We start from the raw sequence: 21,211 nt of genomic DNA, 5'->3' as shown, positions 1-21,211 counted from the left end.
TGAAATCTCAGCACACATTTTTTCACCCAATCTTGATGACACTTTCAGGTAATGATCAGTACCCCAATCCCACCTGGCTCACCAAATTTCGTTCTTCTGGGTTAAACCATTCGTTGTCAGTAATAGTTTTAAATTTTAGGTTTCACTCTGTTTTCTCCTATATGGATTTATGTAGTTGGAACTCTAAATCAAACACGGTTTGTACTAGCTCTTTGAAACTTGACACAATCAAGTAGTTCCAAGTTCTATCTCTTTGGTTTGTTTACTATTGATGTAGCCCTAAGCAGAGACTGGCGCAAATCACTTTTATGGAAAGGGGTTGCCAAGCTTCCAAAAAACTACGAGTTTCCTGAAATCTCAGCACTCATTTTTTTCACCCAATCTTGATGACACTTTCAGGTAATGATCAGTACCCCAATCCCACTTGGCTCACCAAATTTCGTTCTTCTAGGTTAAACCGTTTGTTGGCAGTAACAGTTTTAATTTTTAGGTTTCACTCTGTTTTCTCCTATATGTATACATGTAGTTTTAACTCTAAATCAAACACGGTTTGTGCTAGCTCTTTGAAACTTGACACAATCAAGTAGTTCCAAGTTCTATCTCTTTGGTTTGTTTCCTAGTGATGTAGCCCTAAACAGAGACTGGCGCAAATCAATTTTATGGAAAGGGGAGGCCAAGCTTCCAAAAAACTACGAGTTTCCTTAAATCTCAGCACTCATTTTTTCACCCAATCTTGATGACACTTTCAGGTAATGATTAGTACCCCAATCCCACTTGGCTCACCAAATTTCGTTCTTCTAGGTTAAACCGTTCGTTGGCAGTAACAGTTTTAATTTTTAGGTTTCACTCTGTTTTCTCCTATGTGGATACATGTAGTTGGAACTCTAAATCAAAGACGGTTTGTGCTAGCTCTTTGAAACTTGACACAATAAAGTAGTTCCAAGTTCCATCTCTATAGTTTGTTTCCTATTGATGTAGCCTAAGCAGAGACTGGTGCAAATCACTTTCATGGAAAGGGGTTGCCAAGATTTCCAAAAAACTCCCAGTTTCCTGAAATCTCAGCACACATTTTTTCACCCAATCTTGATGACACGTTCAGGTAATGATCAGTACCCCAATCCCACTTGGCTCAACAAATTTCGTTCTTCTAGGTTAAACCAATTGTTGGAAGTAACAGTTTAAATTTTAGGTTTCACTCTGTTTTCTCCTTTATGGATTCATGTATTTGGAACTCTAAATCAAACACGGTATGTGCTAGCTCTTTGAAACTTGACACAGTCATGTAGTTCCAAGTTCTATCTCTATGGTTTGTTTCCTATTGATGTAGCCCTAAGCAGAGATTGGCGCAAATCACTTTCATGGAAAGGGGTTGCCAAGCTTCCAAAAAACTACGAGTTTCCTGAAATCTCAGCACTCATTTTTTCACCCAATCTTGATGACACTATCATGTAATTATCAGTACCCCAATCCCACTTGGCTCACCAAATTTCGTTGTTCTAGATTAAACCGTTCGTTGGCAATAACAGTTTTAATTTTTAGGTTTCACTCTGTTTTCTCCTATGTGGATACATGTAGTTGGAACTGTAAATCAAACACGGTTTGTGCTAGGTCTTTGAAACTTGACACAATCAAGTAGTTCCAAGTTCTATCTCTATGGTTTGTTTCATATTGATGTAGCCCTAAGCAGAGACTGGCGCAAGTCACTTTCAGGGAAAGGGGTTGCCAAGCTTCCAAAAAACTACGAGTTTCCTGAAATCTCAGCACACATTTTTTCACCCAATATTGATGAGACTTTCAGGTAATGATCAGTAGACCAATCCAACTTGGGTCACCAAATTTCGTTCTTCTAGGTTAAACCGTTTGTTGGGAGTAACAGTTTTTATTTTTAGGTTTCACTCTGTTTTCTCCTATATGGATACATGTAGTTGGAACTCTAAATCAAACACGGTTTGTGCTAGGTCTTTGAAACTTGACACAATCAAGTAGTTCCAAGTTCTATCTCTATGGTTTGTTTCATATTGATGTAGCCCTAAGCAGAGACTGGCGGAAATCCCTTTCAGGGAAAGGGGTTGCCAAGCTTCCAAAAAACTACGAGTTTCCTGAAATCTCAGCACACATTTTTTCACCCAATCTTGATGACACGTTCAGGTAATGATCAGTACCCCAATCCCACTTTTCTCTCCAAATTTCGTTCTTCTAGGTTAAACCGTTCGTTGGCAGTAACAGTTTTAATTTTTAGGTTTCACTCTGTTTTCTCCTATAAGGATACATGTAGTAGGAACTCTAAATCAAACACGGTTTGTGCTAGCTCTTTGAAACTTGACACAATTAAGTAGTTCTAAGTTCTATCTCTATGGTTTGTTTCCTATTGATGTAGCCCTAAGCAGAGACTGGCGCAAATCCCTTTCATGGAAAGGGGTTGCCAAGCTTCCAAAAAAACTACGAGTTTCCTGAAATCTCAGCACACATTTTTTCACCCAATCTTGATGACACTTTCAGGTAATGATCAGTACCCCAATCCCACTTGGCTCACCAAATTTCGTTCTTCTTGGTTAAAATGATCGTTGGCAGTAACAGTTTTAATTTTTAGGTTTCACTCTGTTTTCTCCTATATGGATACCTGTAGTTGGAACTCTAAATCAAACACGGTTTGTGCTAGCTATTTGAAACTTGACACAATAAAGTAGTTCCAAGTTCTATCACTATGGTTTGTTCCCTATTGATGTAGCCCTAAGCAGAGACTGGTGCAAATCACTTTCATGGAAAGGGGTTGCCAAGCTTCCAAAAAACTACGAGATTCCTGAAATCTCAGCACACATTTTCTTCACCCAATCTTGATGACACTTTCAGGTAATGATCAGTACCCCGATCCCACTTGGCTCACCAAATTTCGTTCTTCTAGGTTAAACCATTCGTTGGCAGTAACAGTTTTAATTTTTAGGTTTCACTCTGTTTTCTCCTATATGGATACATGTAGTTGGAACTCTAAATCAAACACGGTTTGTGGTAGCTCTTTGAAACTTGACACAATAAAGTAGTTCCAAGTTCTATCTCTATGGTTTGTTTCCTATTGATGTAGCCCTAAGCAGAGACTGGCGCAAATCACTTTCATTGAAAGGGGTTGCCAAGCTTCCAAAAAACTACGAGTTTCCTGAAATCTCAGCACACATTTTTTCACCCAATCTTTATGACACTTTCAGGTAATGATCAGTACCCGAATCCCACTTGGCTCACCAAATTTCGTTCCTCTATGTTAAACCGTTCGTTGGCAGTAACAGTTTTAATTTTTAGGTTTCACTCTGTTTTCTCCTATATGGATACATGTAGTTGGAATTCTAAATCAAACACGGTTTGTGCTAGCTCTTTGAAACTTGACACAATCAAGTAGTTCCAAGTTCCATCTCTATGTTTTGTTTCCTATTGATGTAGCCCTAAGCAGAGACTAGCGCAAATCACTTTCATAAAAAGGGGTTGCCAAGCTTCCAAAAACCTACGAGTTTCATGAATTCTCAGCACACATTTTTTCACCCAATCTTGATGACACTTTCAGGTAATGATCAGTAAACCAATCCAACTTGGCTAACCAAATTTCGTTCTTCAAGGTTAAACCGTTCGTTGGCAGTAACAGTTTAATTTTCTAAGTTTCACTCTTTTTTCTCCTATATGGATACATGTAGTTTTAACTCTAAATCAAACAAGGTTTGTGCTAGCTCTTTGAAACTTGACACAATTAAGTAGTTCTAAGTTCTATCTCTATGGTTTGTTTCCTATTGATGTAGCCCTAAGCAGAGACTGGTGCAAATCCCTTTCATGGAAAGGGGTTGCCAAGCTTCCAAAAAACTATGAGTTTCCTGAAATCTCAGCACACATTTTTTCACCCAATCTTGATGGCACTTTCAGGTAATGATCAGTAAACCAATCCCACTTGGCTCACCAAATTTCGTTCTTCTAGATTAAACCATTCGTTGGCAGTAACAGTTTTAATTTTTAGGTTTCACTCTGTTTTCTCCTATATGGATACATGTAGTTGGAACTCTAAATCAAACACGGTTTGTGCTAGCTCTTTGAAACTTGACACAATTAAGTAGTTCTAAGTTCTATCTCTATGGTTTGTTTCCTATTGATGTAGCCCTAAGCAGAGACTGGCGCAAATCCCTTTCATGGAAAGGGGTTGCCAAGCTTCCAAAAAAACTACGAGTTTCCTGAAATCACAGCACACATTTTTTCACCCAATCTTGATGACACTTTCAGGTAATGATCAGTACCCCAATCCCACTTGGCTCACCAAATTTCGTTCTTCTTGGTTAAAATGATCGTTGGCAGTAACAGTTTTAATTTTTAGGTTTCACTCTGTTTTCTCCTATATGGATACCTGTAGTTGGAACTCTAAATCAAACACGGTTTGTGCTAGCTCTTTGAAACATGACACAATAAAGTAGTTCCAAGTTCTATCACTATGGTTTGTTCCCTATTGATGTAGCCCTAAGCAGAGACTGGTGCAAATCACTTTCATGGAAAGGGGTTGCCAAGCTTCCAAAAAACTACGAGATTCCTGAAATCTCAGCACACATTTTCTTCACCCAATCTTGATGACACTTTCAGGTAATGATCAGTACCCCAATCCCACTTGGCTCAACAAATTTCGTTCTTCTAGGTTAAACCAATCGTTGGCAGTAACAGTTTAAATTTTTAGGTTTCACTCTGTTTTCTCCTTTATGGATTCATATAGTTGGAACTCTAAATCAAACACGGTATGTGCTAGCTCTTTGAAACTTGACACAGTCATGTAGTTCCAAGTTCTATCTCTATGGTTTGTTTCCTATTGATGTAGCCCTAAGCAGAGATTGGCGCAAATCACTTTCATGGAAAGGGGTTGCCAAGCTTCCAAAAAACTACGAGTTTCGTGAAATCTCAGCACACATTTTTTCACCCAATCTTGATGGCACTTTCAGGTAATGATCAGTAAACCAATCCCACTTGGCTCACCAAATTTTGTTCTTCTAGATTAAACCATTCGTTGGCAGTAACAGTTTTAATTTTTAGGTTTCACTCTGTTTTCTCCTATATGGATACATGTACTTGGAACTCTAAATCAAACACGGTTTGTGCTAGGTCTTTGAAACTTGACACAATCAAGTAGTTCCAAGTTCTATCTCTATGGTTTGTTTCCTATTGATGTAGCCCTAAGCAGAGACTGGCGCAAATCACTTTCATGGAAAGGGGTTGCCAAGTTTCCAAAAAACTACGAGATTCCTGAAATCTCAGCACACATTTTCTTCACCCAATCTTGATGACACTTTCAGGTAATGATTAGTACCCCGATCCCACTTGGCTCACCAAATTTCGTTCTTCTAGGTTAAACCGTTCGTTGGCAGTAACAGTTTTAATTTTTAGGTTTCACTCTGATTTCTCCTATATGGATACATGTAGTTGGAACTCTAAATCAAACACGGTTTGTGCTAGCTCTTTGAAACTTGACACAATAAAGTAGTTCCAAGTTCTATCTCTATGGTTTGTTTTCTATTGATGTAGCCCTAAGCAGAGATTGGCGCAAATCACTTTCATGGAAAGGGGTTGCCAAGCTTCCAAAAAACTACGAGTTTCCTGAAATCTCAGCACACATTTTTTCACCCAATCTTTATGACACTTTCAGGTAATGATCAGTACCCCAATCCCACTTGGCTCAACAAATTTCGTTCTTCTAGGTTAAACCAATCGTTGGAAGTAACAGTTTAAATTTTAGGTTTCACTCTGTTTTCTCCTTTATGGATTCATGTATTTGGAACTCTAAATAAAACACGGTATGTGCTAGCTCTTTGAAACTTGACACAGTCATGTAGTTCCAAGTTCTATCTCTATGGTTTGTTTCCTATTGATGTAGCCCTAAGCAGAGATTGGCGCAAATCACTTTCATGGAAAGGGGTTGCCAAGCTTCCAAAAAACTACGAGTTTCCTGAAATCTCAGCACTCATTTTTTCACCCAATCTTGATGACACTTTCATGTAATTATCAGTACCCCAATCCCACTTGGCTCACCAAATTTCGTTGTTCTAGATTAAACCGTTCGTTGGCAATAACAGTTTTAATTTTTAGGTTTCACTCTGTTTTCTCCTATGTGGATACATGTAGTTGGAACTGTAAATCAAACGCGGTTTGTGCTAGCTCTTTGAAACTTGACACAATCAAGTAGTTCCAAGTTCTATCTCTATGGTTTGTTTCATATTGATGTAGCCCTAAGCAGAGACTGGCGCAAGTCACTTTCAGGGAAAGGGGTTGCCAAGCTTCCAAAAAACTACGAGTTTCCTGAAATCTCAGCACACATTTTTTCACCCAATATTGATGAGACTTTCAGGTAATGATCAGTAGACCAATCCAACTTGGGTCACCAAATTTCGTTCTTCTAGGTTAAACCGTTTGTTGGCAGTAACAGTTTTAATTTTTAGGTTTCACTCTGTTTTCTCCTATATGGATACATGTAGTTGGAACTCTAAATCAAACACGGTTTGTGCTAGGTCTTTGAAACTTGACACAATCAAGTAGTTCCAAGTTCTATCTCTATGGTTTGTTTCATATTGATGTAGCCCTAAGCAGAGACTGGCGGAAATCCCTTTCAGGGAAAGGGGTTTCCAAGCTTCCAAAAAACTACGAGATTCCTGAAATCTCAGCACACATTTTCTTCACCCAATCTTGATGACACTTTCAGGTAATGATTAGTACCCCGATCCCACTTGGCTCACCAAATTTCGTTCTTCTAGGTTAAACCGTTCGTTGGCAGTAACAGTTTTAATTTTTAGGTTTCACTCTGTTTTCTCCTATATGGATACATGTAGTTGGAACTCTAAATCAAACACGGTTTGTGCTAGCTCTTTGAAACTTGACACAATTAAGTAGTTCTAAGTTCTATCTCTATGGTTTGTTTCCTATTGATGTAGCCCTAAGCAGAGACTGGCGCAAATCCCTTTCATGGAAAGGGGTTGCCAAGCTTCCAAAAAAACTACGAGTTTCCTGAAATCACAGCACACATTTTTTCACCCAATCTTGATGACACTTTCAGGTAATGATCAGTACCCCAATCCCACTTGGCTCACCAAATTTCGTTCTTCTTGGTTAAAATGATCGTTGGCAGTAACAGTTTTAATTTTTAGGTTTCACTCTGTTTTCTCCTATATGGATACCTGTAGTTGGAACTCTAAATCAAACACGGTTTGTGCTAGCTCTTTGAAACATGACACAATAAAGTAGTTCCAAGTTCTATCACTATGGTTTGTTCCCTATTGATGTAGCCCTAAGCAGAGACTGGTGCAAATCACTTTCATGGAAAGGGGTTGCCAAGCTTCCAAAAAACTACGAGATTCCTGAAATCTCAGCACACATTTTCTTCACCCAATCTTGATGACACTTTCAGGTAATGATCAGTACCCCAATCCCACTTGGCTCAACAAATTTCGTTCTTCTAGGTTAAACCAATCGTTGGCAGTAACAGTTTAAATTTTTAGGTTTCACTCTGTTTTCTCCTTTATGGATTCATATAGTTGGAACTCTAAATCAAACACGGTATGTGCTAGCTCTTTGAAACTTGACACAGTCATGTAGTTCCAAGTTCTATCTCTATGGTTTGTTTCCTATTGATGTAGCCCTAAGCAGAGATTGGCGCAAATCACTTTCATGGAAAGGGGTTGCCAAGCTTCCAAAAAACTACGAGTTTCGTGAAATCTCAGCACACATTTTTTCACCCAATCTTGATGGCACTTTCAGGTAATGATCAGTAAACCAATCCCACTTGGCTCACCAAATTTTGTTCTTCTAGATTAAACCATTCGTTGGCAGTAACAGTTTTAATTTTTAGGTTTCACTCTGTTTTCTCCTATATGGATACATGTACTTGGAACTCTAAATCAAACACGGTTTGTGCTAGGTCTTTGAAACTTGACACAATCAAGTAGTTCCAAGTTCTATCTCTATGGTTTGTTTCCTATTGATGTAGCCCTAAGCAGAGACTGGCGCAAATCACTTTCATGGAAAGGGGTTGCCAAGTTTCCAAAAAACTACGAGATTCCTGAAATCTCAGCACACATTTTCTTCACCCAATCTTGATGACACTTTCAGGTAATGATTAGTACCCCGATCCCACTTGGCTCACCAAATTTCGTTCTTCTAGGTTAAACCGTTCGTTGGCAGTAACAGTTTTAATTTTTAGGTTTCACTCTGATTTCTCCTATATGGATACATGTAGTTGGAACTCTAAATCAAACACGGTTTGTGCTAGCTCTTTGAAACTTGACACAATAAAGTAGTTCCAAGTTCTATCTCTATGGTTTGTTTTCTATTGATGTAGCCCTAAGCAGAGATTGGCGCAAATCACTTTCATGGAAAGGGGTTGCCAAGCTTCCAAAAAACTACGAGTTTCCTGAAATCTCAGCACACATTTTTTCACCCAATCTTTATGACACTTTCAGGTAATGATCAGTACCCCAATCCCACTTGGCTCAACAAATTTCGTTCTTCTAGGTTAAACCAATCGTTGGAAGTAACAGTTTAAATTTTAGGTTTCACTCTGTTTTCTCCTTTATGGATTCATGTATTTGGAACTCTAAATAAAACACGGTATGTGCTAGCTCTTTGAAACTTGACACAGTCATGTAGTTCCAAGTTCTATCTCTATGGTTTGTTTCCTATTGATGTAGCCCTAAGCAGAGATTGGCGCAAATCACTTTCATGGAAAGGGGTTGCCAAGCTTCCAAAAAACTACGAGTTTCCTGAAATCTCAGCACTCATTTTTTCACCCAATCTTGATGACACTTTCATGTAATTATCAGTACCCCAATCCCACTTGGCTCACCAAATTTCGTTGTTCTAGATTAAACCGTTCGTTGGCAATAACAGTTTTAATTTTTAGGTTTCACTCTGTTTTCTCCTATGTGGATACATGTAGTTGGAACTGTAAATCAAACGCGGTTTGTGCTAGCTCTTTGAAACTTGACACAATCAAGTAGTTCCAAGTTCTATCTCTATGGTTTGTTTCATATTGATGTAGCCCTAAGCAGAGACTGGCGCAAGTCACTTTCAGGGAAAGGGGTTGCCAAGCTTCCAAAAAACTACGAGTTTCCTGAAATCTCAGCACACATTTTTTCACCCAATATTGATGAGACTTTCAGGTAATGATCAGTAGACCAATCCAACTTGGGTCACCAAATTTCGTTCTTCTAGGTTAAACCGTTTGTTGGCAGTAACAGTTTTAATTTTTAGGTTTCACTCTGTTTTCTCCTATATGGATACATGTAGTTGGAACTCTAAATCAAACACGGTTTGTGCTAGGTCTTTGAAACTTGACACAATCAAGTAGTTCCAAGTTCTATCTCTATGGTTTGTTTCATATTGATGTAGCCCTAAGCAGAGACTGGCGGAAATCCCTTTCAGGGAAAGGGGTTTCCAAGCTTCCAAAAAACTACGAGTTTCCTGAAATCTCAGCACACATTTTTTCACCCAATCTTGATGACACGTTCAGGTAATGATCAGTACCCCAATCCCACTTGGCTCACCAAATTTCGTTCTTCTAGGTTCAACCGTTCGTTGGAAGTAACAGTTTTAATTTTTAGGTTTCACTCTGTTTTCTCCTATATGGATATATGTAGTTGGAACTCTAAATCAAACACGGATTGTGCTAGCTATTTGAAACTTGACACAATAAAGTAGCTCCAAGTTCTATCTCTATGGTTTGTTTCCTTTTGATGTAGCCCTAAGCAGAGACTGGCGCAAATCACTTTCAGTGAAAGGGGTTGCCAAGCTTAAAAAAAGTACGAGTTTCCTGAAATATCAGCACACATTTTTTCACCCAATCTTGATGACACTTTCAGGTAATGATCCGTACCCCAATCCCACTTTTCTCTCCAAATTTCGTTCTTCTAGGTTAAACCGTTCGTTGGCAGTAACAGTTTTAATTTTTAGGTTTCACTCTGTTTTCTCCTATAAGGATACATGTAGTAGGAACTCTAAATCAAACACGGTTTGTGCTAGCTCTTTGAAACTTGACACAATTAAGTAGTTCTAAGTTCTATCTCTATGGTTTGTTTCTTATTGATGTAGCCCTAAGCAGAGACTGGCGCAAATCCCTTTCATGGAAAGGGGTTGCCAAGCTTCCAAAAAAACTACGAGTTTCCTGAAATCTCAGCACACATTTTTTCACCCAATCTTGATGACACTTTCAGGTAATGATCAGTACCCCAATCCCACTTGGCTCACCAAATTTCGTTCTTCTAGGTTAAAATGATCGTTGGCAGTAACAGTTTTAATTTTTAGGTTTCACTATGTTTTCTCCTATATGGATACCTGTAGTTGGAACTCTAAATCAAACACGGTTTGTGCTAGTTCTTTGAAACTTGGCACAATAAAGTAGTTCCAAGTTCTATCTCTATGGTTTGTTTCCTATTGATGTAGCCCTAAGCAGAGAATGGTGCAAATCACTTTCACGGAAAGGGGTTGCCAAGATTCCAAAAAACTTCGAGTTTCCTGAAATTTCAGCACACATTTTTTCACCCAAACTTGATGACACTTTCAGGTAATGATCAGTACCCCTATCCCACTTGGCTCACCAAATTTCGTTCTTCTAGGTTAAACCGTTTGTTGGCAGTAACAGTTTTAACTGTTAGGTTTCACTCTGTTTTCTTATATATGGATACATGCAGTTGGAACTCTAAATCAAACAGAGTTTGTGCTAGCTCTTTGAAACTTGACACAATCAAGTAGTTCCAAGTTCCATCTCTATGGTTTGTTTCCTATTGATGTAACCCTAAGCAGAGACTGGAACAAATCACGTTAATGGAAAGGGGTTGCCAAGGTTCCAAAAAACTACAAGTTTCCTGAAATCTCAGCACACATTTTTTCACCCGATCTTGATGACTCTTTCAGGTAATGATCAGTACACCACTCCCACTTGGTTCACCAAATTTCATTCTTCTAGGTTAAACCGTTCGTTGGCAGTAACAGTTTTAATTTTTAGGTTTCACTCTGTTTTCTTATATGGATACATGTAGATGGAAATTGAAATCAAACACGGTTTGTGCAAGGTCTTTGAATTTTGACACAATCAAGTAGTTCCAAGTTCTATCTCTATGGTTTGTTTCCTATTGATGTAGCTCTAAGCAGAGACTGGCCCAAATCACTTTCATGGAAAGGGGTTGCCAAGCTTCCAAAAAACTAAGTGTTTCGTGAAATCTGAGCACACATTTTTTCACCCAATCTTGATGACACTTTCTTGTAATGATCAGTACCCCAATCCCACTTGGCTCAACAAATTTCGTTCTTCTAGGTTAAACCGTTTGTTGACAGTTACAGTTTTAATATTTAGGTTTCACTCTGTTTTCTCCTATATGGATACATGTAGTTGGAACTCTAAATCAAAGAAGGTTTGTGCTAGCTCTTTGAAACTTGACACAACCAAGTAGTTTCAAGTTCTATCTCTATGGTTTGTTTCCTATTGATACAGCCCTAAGCAGAGACAGGCAAAAATCACTTTAATGGAAAGAGGTTGCCAAGCTTCCAAAAAACTACGAGTTTCTTCAAATCTCAGCACACTTTTTTTCACCCAATCTACATGACACTTTCAGGTAATGATCAGTACCGCAATCCCACTTGGCTCACCAAATTTCGTTCTTCTAGGTTAAACCGTTCATTGGCAGTAACAGTTTTAATTTCTAGGTTTCACACTGTTTTCTCCTATATGGATACATGGAGTTGGAACTCTAAATCAAACACGGTTTGTGCTAGCTCTTTGAAACTTGACACAATCAAGTAGTTCCAAGTTCTATCTCTATGGTTTGTTTCCTATTGATGTAGCCCTAAGCAGAGACTGGCGCAAAATCACTTTCTTGGAAAGGGGTTGCCAAGCTTCCAAAAAACTACGAGTTTCCTGAAATCTCAGAACACATTTTTTCACCGAATCTTGATGACACTTTCAGGTAATGATCAGTACCCCAATCCCTCTTGACTCACCAAATTTCGTTCTTCTAGGTTAAACCGTTCGTTGGCAGTAACAGTTTTAATTTTTAGGTTTCACTCTGTTTTCTTATATGGATACATGTAGTTAGAACTCTAAATTAAACACGGTTTGTGCTAGCTCTTTGAATCTTGACACAATCAAGTACTTCCAAGTTCTGTCTCTATGGTTTGTTTCCAATTGATGTAGCCCTAAGCAGAGACCGGCGCAAATCACTTTCATGGAAAGGTGTTGCCAAGCTTCCAAAAACCTACTATTTTCCTGAAAACTCAGCACACATTTTTTCACGGAATCTTGATTACACTTTCAGGTAATGATCAGTACCCCAATCCCACTTGGCTCATCAAATTTCGTTCTTTTAGGTTCAACCGTTCGTTGGCAGTAACAGTTTTAATTTTTAGGTTTCACTCTGTTTTCTCAAATATGGATACATGTAGTTGGAACTCTAAATCAAACATGGTTTGTGCTACCTCTTTGAAACCTGACACAATCAAGTAGTTGCATGTTCTGTATCTATGGTTTGTTTCGTATGATGTAGCCCTAAGCAGAGACTGGCACAAATCACTTTCATGGAAAGGGGTTGCCAAGGTTCCAAAAAACTACGAGGTTCCTGAAATCTCAGCACACATCATTTCACCCAATCTTGATGACACTTTCAGGTAATGATCAGTACCCCAATCCCACTTGGCTAACCAAATTTTGTTCTTCTAGGTTAAACCGTTCGTTGGCAGTAACAGTTTTAATTTTTAGGTTTCACTCTGTTTTCTCCTATATGGATACATGTTGTTGTAACTCTAAATCAAACACGGTTTGTGCTAGCTCTTTGAAACTTGACACAATAAAGTAGTTCCAAGTTCTGTCTCTATGGTTTGTTTCCTATTGATGTAGCCCTAAGCAGAGACTGGCGCTAATCACTTTCATGGAAAGGGGTTGCCAAGCTTCCAAAAAACTACGATTTTCCTGAAATCTCAGCACACATTTTTTCACCCAATCTTGATGACACTTTCAGGGAATGATCAGTACCCCAAACATACTTGGCTCACCAAATTTCGTTCTTCTAGGTTAAACTGTTCGTTGGCAGTAACAGTTTAAATTTTTAGTTTTCACTCTGTTTTCTCCTATATGGATACATGGAGTTGGAACTCTAAATCAAACACTGTTTGTACTAGCTCTTTGAAACTTGACACAATCAAGTACTTCCAAGTTCTATCTCTATGGTTTGTTTCCTATTGATGTAGCCCTAAGCAGAGACTGGCGCAAATCACTTTCATGGAAAGGTGTTGCAAAGCTTCCAAAAAACTACGAGTTTCCTGAAATCTCAGCACACATTTTTTCACCCAATCTTGATGACACTTTCAGGTAATGATCAGTACCCCAATCCCACTTGGCTCAACAAATTTCGTTCTTTTAGGTTCAACCGTTCGTTGGCAGTAACAGTTTTAATTTTTTGGTTTCACTGTGTTTTCTCAAATATAGATACATATAGTTGGAACTCTAAATCAAAGACGGTTTGTGCTAGCTCTTTGAAACTTGACACAATCAAGTAGTTCCAAGTTATATCTCTATGGTTTGTTTCCTATTGATGTAGCCCTAAGCAGAGACTGGCGAAAATCACTTAAATGGAAAGTGGTTGCCAAGCTTCCAAAAATCTACGAGTTTCCTGTAATCTCAGCACACATTTTTTCACCCAGTCTTGATGACACTTTCAGGTAATGATCAGTACCCCAATCCCACTTGGCTCACCAAATTTCGTTCTTCTAGGTTAAACCGTTCGTTGGCAGTAACAGTTTTAATTTTTAGGTTTCACTCTGTTTTCTTATATGGATACATGTAGTTGGAACTCTAAATTAAACACGGTTTGTGCTAGCTCTTTGAAACTTGACAAAATCAAGTACTTCCAAGTTCTATCTCTATGGTTTGTTTCCTATTGATGTAGCCCTAAGCAGAGACCGGCGCAAATCACTTTCATGGAAAGGGGTTGCCAAGTTTTCAAAAATCTACGAGTTTCCTGAAATCTCAGCACAAATTTTTTCACCCGATCTTGATGACTCTTTCAGGTAATGATCAGTACCCCAATCCCACTTGGCTCACCAAATTTCATTCTTCTAGGTGAAACCGTTCGTTGGCAGTAACAGTTTTAAATTTTAGGTTTCACTCTGTTTTCTCCTATATGGATACATGTAGTTGGAACTCTAAATCAAACACTGTTTATGCTAGCTCTTTGAAACTTGACACAATAAATTAGTTCCAAGATCTGTCTCTATGGTTTGTTTCCTATTGATGTAGCCCTAAGCAGAGACTGGCGCTAATCTCTTTCATGGAAAGGGGTTGCCAAGCTTCCAAAAAACTACGAGTTTCGTGAAATCTCTGCACACATTTTTTCGCCGAATATTGATGACACTTTCAGGTAATGATCAGTACCCCAAACATACTTGGCTCACCAAATTTCATTCTTCTAGGTTAAACTGTTCGTTGGCAGTAACAGTTTTAATTTTTAGATTTCACTCTGTTTTCTCCTATATGGATACATGCAGTTGGAACTCTAAATCAAACACGGTTTGTGCTAGCTCTTTGAAACTTGACACAATAAAGTAGTTCCAAGTTCTATCTCTAAGGTTTGTTTCCTATTGATGTAGCCCTAAGCAAAGACAGGCGCAAATCACTTTCAAGGAAAGGGGTTGCCAAGCTTCCAAAAAACTACGATTTTCCTGAAATCTCAGCACACATTTTTTCATCCAATCTTGATGACACTTTCAGGTAATGATCAGTACCCCAAACCCACTTGGCTCACCAAATTTCGTTCTTTTAGGTTAAACCGTTCGTTGGCAGTAACAGTTTTAATTTTTAGGTTTCACTCTGTTTTCTCCTATATGGATACATGGAGTTGGAACTCTAAATCAAACACGGTTTTTGCTAGCTCTTTGAAACTTGACACAATCAAGTACTTCCAAGGTCTATCTCTATGGTTAGTTTCCTATTGTTGTAGCCCTAAGCAGAGACTGGCACAAATCACGTTCATGGAAAGGGGTTGCCAAGCTTCCAAAAAACTATGAGTTTCGTGAAATCTGAGCACCATTTTTTCACCCATTCTTGATGACACTTTCAGGTAATAATCAGTACCCCAATCCCACTTGGCTCACCAAATTTCGTTCTTCTAGGTTAAACCATTCTTTGGCAGTAACAGTTTTAATTTTTAGGTTTCACTCTGTTTTCTCCTATATGGATACATGTAGTTGGAACTCTAAATCAAACACGATTTGTGCTACCTATTTGAAAATTGACACAATCAAGTAGTTCCAAGTTCTATCCCTATGATTTGTTTCCTATTGATGTAGCCCTAAGCAGAGACTGGCGCAAATCACTTTCATGGAAAGTGGTTGCCAACCTTCAAAAAAACTACGAGTTTCCTGAAATCTCAGCACACATTTTTTCACCCAATCTTGATGATACTTTCAGGTACTGACCAGAACCCTAATCCCACTTGGCTCACCAAATTTCATTCTTCTAGGTTAAACCGTTCGTTGGCAGTAACAGTTTTAATTTTTAGGTTTCACTCTGTTTTCTCCTATATGGATACATGTATTCGGAACTCTAAATCAAACACGGTTTGTGCTAGCTCTTTGAAACCTGACACAATCAAGTACTTCCAAGTTCTATCTCTATGGTGTGTTTCCTATTGATGTAGCCCTAAGCAGAGACTGGCGCAAATCACTTTCATGGAAAGGTGTTGCCAAGTTTCCAAAAACCTACGATTTTCCTGAAATCTCAGCACACATTTTTTCACCCAATCTTGATGACACTTTCAGGTAATGATCAGTACCCCAATTTCACTTGGCTCATCAAATTTCGTTCTTTTAGGTTCAACCGTTCGTTGGCAGTAACAGTTTTAATTTTTAGGTTTCACTCTGTTTTCTCAAATATGGATACATGTAGTTGGAACTCTAAATCAAACACGGTTTGTGCTAGCTCTTTGAAACTTGACACAATAAAGTAGTTCCAAGATCTGTCTCTATGGTTTGTTTTTTATTGATGTAGCCCTAAGCAGAGACTGGCGCTAATCAATTTCATGGAAAGGGGTTGCCAAGCTTCCAAAAAACTACGAGTTTCGGGAAATCTCAGCACACATTTTTTCACCGAATATTGATGACACTTTCAGGTAATGATCAGTACCCCAATCTCACTTGGCTCACCAAATTTCGTTCTTGTAGATTAAACAGTTCGTTGGCAGTAACAGTTTTAATTTTTAGATTTCACTCTGTTTTCTCCTATATGGATACATGCAGTTGGAACTCTAAATCAAACATGGTTTGTGCTAGCTCTTTGAATCTTGACACAATAAAGTAGTTCCAAGTTCTGTCTCTATGGTTTGTTTCCTATTGATGTAGCCCTAAGCAGAGACTGGCGCTAATCACTTTCATGGAAAGGTGTTGCCAAGCTTCCAAAAAACTACGATTTTCCTGAAATCTCAGCACATATTTTTTCACCCAATCTTGATGACACTTTCAGGTAATGATCAGTACCCCAAACATACTTAGCTCACCAAATTACGTTCTTCTAGGTTAAACTGTTCGTTGGCAGTAACAGTTTAAATTTTTAGGTTTCACTCTGTTTTCTCCTATATGGATACATGGAGTTGGAACTCTAAATCAAACACTGTTTGTGCTAGCTCTTTGAAACTTGACACAATCAAGTACTTCCAAGTTCTATCAATATGGTTTGTTTCCTATTGATGTAGCCCTAAGCAGAGACTGGCGCAAATCACTTTCATGGAAAGGGTTTGCCAAGCTTCCAAAAAACTACGAGGTTCCTGAAATCTCAGCACACATCATTTCACCCAATCTTGATGACACTTTCAGGTAATGATCAGTACCCCAATCCCACTTGGCTAACCAAATTTTGTTCTTCTAGGTTAAACCGTTCGTTGGCAGTAACAGTTTTAATTTTTAGGTTTCACTCTGTTTTCTCCTATATGGATACATGTTGTTGTAACTCTAAATCAAACACGGTTTGTGCTAGCTCTTTGAAACTTGACACAATAAAGTAGTTCCAAGTTCTGTCTCTATGGTTTGTTTCCTATTGATGTAGCCCTAAGCAGAGACTGGCGCTAATCACTTTCATGGAAAGGGGTTGCCAAGCTTCCAAAAAACTACGATTTTCCTGAAATCTCAGCACACATTTTTTCACCCAATCTTGATGACACTTTCAGGGAATGATCAGTACCCCAAACATACTTGGCTCACCAAATTTCGTTCTTCTAGGTTAAACTGTTCGTTGGCAGTAACAGTTTAAATTTTTAGTTTTCACTCTGTTTTCTCCTATATGGATACATGGAGTTGGAACTCTAAATCAAACACTGTTTGTACTAGCTCTTTGAAACTTGACACAATCAAGTACTTCCAAGTTCTATCTCTATGGTTTGTTTCCTATTGATGTAGCCCTAAGCAGAGACTGGCGCAAATCACTTTCATGGAAAGGTGTTGCAAAGCTTCCAAAAAACTACGAGTTTCCTGAAATCTCAGCACACATTTTTTCACCCAATCTTGATGACACTTTCAGGTAATGATCAGTACCCCAATCCCACTTGGCTCATCAAATTTCGTTCTTTTAGGTTCAACCGTTCGTTGGCAGTAACAGTTTTAATTTTTTGGTTTCACTGTGTTTTCTCAAATATAGATACATATAGTTGGAACTCTAAATCAAAGACGGTTTGTGCTAGCTCTTTGAAACTTGACACAATCAAGTAGTTCCAAGTTATATCTCTATGGTTTGTTTCCTATTGATGTAGCCCTAAGCAGAGACTGGCGAAAATCACTTAAATGGAAAGTGGTTGCCAAGCCTCCAAAAATCTACGAGTTTCCTGTAATCTCAGCACACATTTTTTCACCCAGTCTTGATGACACTTTCAGGTAATGATCAGTACCCCAATCCCACTTGGCTCACCAAATTTCGTTCTTCTAGGTTAAACCGTTCGTTGGCAGTAACAGTTTTAATTTTTAGGTTTCACTCTGTTTTCTTATATGGATACATGTAGTTGGAACTCTAAATTAAACACGGTTTGTGCTAGCTCTTTGAAACTTGACACAATAAATTAGTTCCAAGATCTGTCTCTATGGTTTGTTTCCTATTGATGTAGCCCTAAGCAGAGACTGGCGCTAATCTCTTTCATGGAAAGGGGTTGCCAAGCTTCCAAAAAACTACGAGTTTCGTGAAATCTCTGCACACATTTTTTCGCCGAATATTGATGACACTTTCAGGTAATGATCAGTACCCCAAACATACTTGGCTCACCAAATTTCATTCTTCTAGGTTAAACTGTTCGTTGGCAGTAACAGTTTTAATTTTTAGATTTCACTCTGTTTTCTCCTATATGGATACATGCAGTTGGAACTCTAAATCAAACACGGTTTGTGCTAGCTCTTTGAAACTTGACACAATAAAGTAGTTCCAAGTTCTATCTCTAAGGTTTGTTTCCTATTGATGTAGCCCTAAGCAAAGACAGGCGCAAATCACTTTCAAGGAAAGGGGTTGCCAAGCTTCCAAAAAACTACGATTTTCCTGAAATCTCAGCACACATTTTTTCATCCAATCTTGATGACACTTTCAGGTAATGATCAGTACCCCAAACCCACTTGGCTCACCAAATTTCGTTCTTTTAGGTTAAACCGTTCGTTGGCAGTAACAGTTTTAATTTTTAGGTTTCACTCTGTTTTCTCCTATATGGATACATGGAGTTGGAACTCTAAATCAAACACGGTTTTTGCTAGCTCTTTGAAACTTGACACAATCAAGTACTTCCAAGGTCTATCTCTATGGTTAGTTTCCTATTGTTGTAGCCCTAAGCAGAGACTGGCACAAATCACGTTCATGGAAAGGGGTTGCCAAGCTTCCAAAAAACTATGAGTTTCGTGAAATCTGAGCACCATTTTTTCACCCATTCTTGATGACACTTTCAGGTAATGATCAGTACCCCAATCCCACTTGGCTCACCAAATTTCGTTCTTCTACGTTAAACCATTCTTTGGCAGTAACAGTTTTAATTTTTAGGTTTCACTCTGTTTTCTCCTATATGGATACATGTAGTTGGAACTCTAAATCAAACACGATTTGTGCTACCTATTTGAAAATTGACACAATCAAGTAGTTCCAAGTTCTATCCCTATGATTTGTTTCCTATTGATGTAGCCCTAAGCAGAGACTGGCGCAAATCACTTTCATGGAAAGTGGTTGCCAACCTTCAAAAAAACTACGAGTTTCCTGAAATCTCAGCACACATTTTTTCACCCAATCTTGATGATACTTTCAGGTACTGACCAGAACCCTAATCCCACTTGGCTCACCAAATTTCATTCTTCTAGGTTAAACCGTTCGTTGGCAGTAACAGTTTTAATTTTTAGGTTTCACTCTGTTTTCTCCTATATGGATACATGTATTCGGAACTCTAAATCAAACACGGTTTGTGCTAGCTCTTTGAAACCTGACACAATCAAGTACTTCCAAGTTCTATCTCTATGGTGTGTTTCCTATTGATGTAGCCCTAAGCAGAGACTGGCGCAAATCACTTTCATGGAAAGGTGTTGCCAAGTTTCCAAAAACCTACGATTTTCCTGAAATCTCAGCACACATTTTTTCACCCAATCTTGATGACACTTTCAGGTAATGATCAGTACCCCAATTTCACTTGGCTCATCAAATTTCGTTCTTCTAGGTTAAACCGTTCGTTGGCAGTAACAGTTTTAATTTTTAGGTTTCACTCTGTTTTCTTATATGGATACATGTAGTTGGAACTCTAAATTAAACACGGTTTGTGCTAGCTCTTTGAAACTTGACAAAATCAAGTACTTCCAAGTTCTATCTCTATGGTTTGTTTCCTATTGATGTAGCCCTAAGCAGAGACCGGCGCAAATCACTTTCATGGAAAGGGGTTGCCAAGTTTTCAAAAATCTACGAGTTTCCTGAAATCTCAGCACAAATTTTTTCACCCGATCTTGATGACTCTTTCAGGTAATGATCAGTACCCCAATCCCACTTGGCTCACCAAATTTCATTCTTCTAGGTGAAACCGTTCGTTGGCAGTAACAGTTTTAAATTTTAGGTTTCACTCTGTTTTCTCCTATATGGATACATGTAGTTGGAACTCTAAATCAAACACTGTTTATGCTAGCTCTTTGAAACTTGACACAATAAATTAGTTCCAAGATCTGTCTCTATGGTTTGTTTCCTATTGATGTAGCCCTAAGCAGAGACTGGCGCTAATCTCTTTCATGGAAAGGGGTTGCCAAGCTTCCAAAAAACTACGAGTTTCGTGAAATCTCTGCACACATTTTTTCGCCGAATATTGATGACACTTTCAGGTAATGATCAGTACCCCAAACATACTTGGCTCACCAAATTTCATTCTTCTAGGTTAAACTGTTCGTTGGCAGTAACAGTTTTAATTTTTAGATTTCACTCTGTTTTCTCCTATATGGATACATGCAGTTGGAACTCTAAATCAAACACGGTTTGTGCTAGCTCTTTGAAACTTGACACAATAAAGTAGTTCCAAGTTCTATCTCTAAGGTTTGTTTCCTATTGATGTAGCCCTAAGCAAAGACAGGCGCAAATCACTTTCAAGGAAAGGGGTTGCCAAGCTTCCAAAAAACTACGATTTTCCTGAAATCTCAGCACACATTTTTTCATCCAATCTTGATGACACTTTCAGGTAATGATCAGTACCCCAAACCCACTTGGCTCACCAAATTTCGTTCTTTTAGGTTAAACCGTTCGTTGGCAGTAACAGTTTTAATTTTTAGGTTTCACTCTGTTTTCTCCTATATGGATACATGGAGTTGGAACTCTAAATCAAACACGGTTTTTGCTAGCTCTTTGAAACTTGACACAATCAAGTACTTCCAAGGTCTATCTCTATGGTTAGTTTCCTATTGTTGTAGCCCTAAGCAGAGACTGGCACAAATCACGTTCATGGAAAGGGGTTGCCAAGCTTCCAAAAAACTATGAGTTTCGTGAAATCTGAGCACCATTTTTTCACCCATTCTTGATGACACTTTCAGGTAATGATCAGTACCCCAATCCCACTTGGCTCACCAAATTTCGTTCTTCTAGGTTAAACCATTCTTTGGCAGTAACAGTTTTAATTTTTAGATTTCACTCTGTTTTCTCCTATATGGATACATGTAGTTGGAACTCTAAATCAAACACGATTTGTGCTACCTATTTGAA

Source organism: Spermophilus citellus (genome assembly GCF_964194105.1).
Source record: "Spermophilus citellus genome assembly, chromosome: 7".
Classification (NCBI taxonomy): domain Eukaryota; kingdom Metazoa; phylum Chordata; class Mammalia; order Rodentia; family Sciuridae; genus Spermophilus; species Spermophilus citellus.
The sequence above is the reverse complement of the archived record's forward strand: the minus strand, read 5'-3'. Positions refer to the sequence as shown.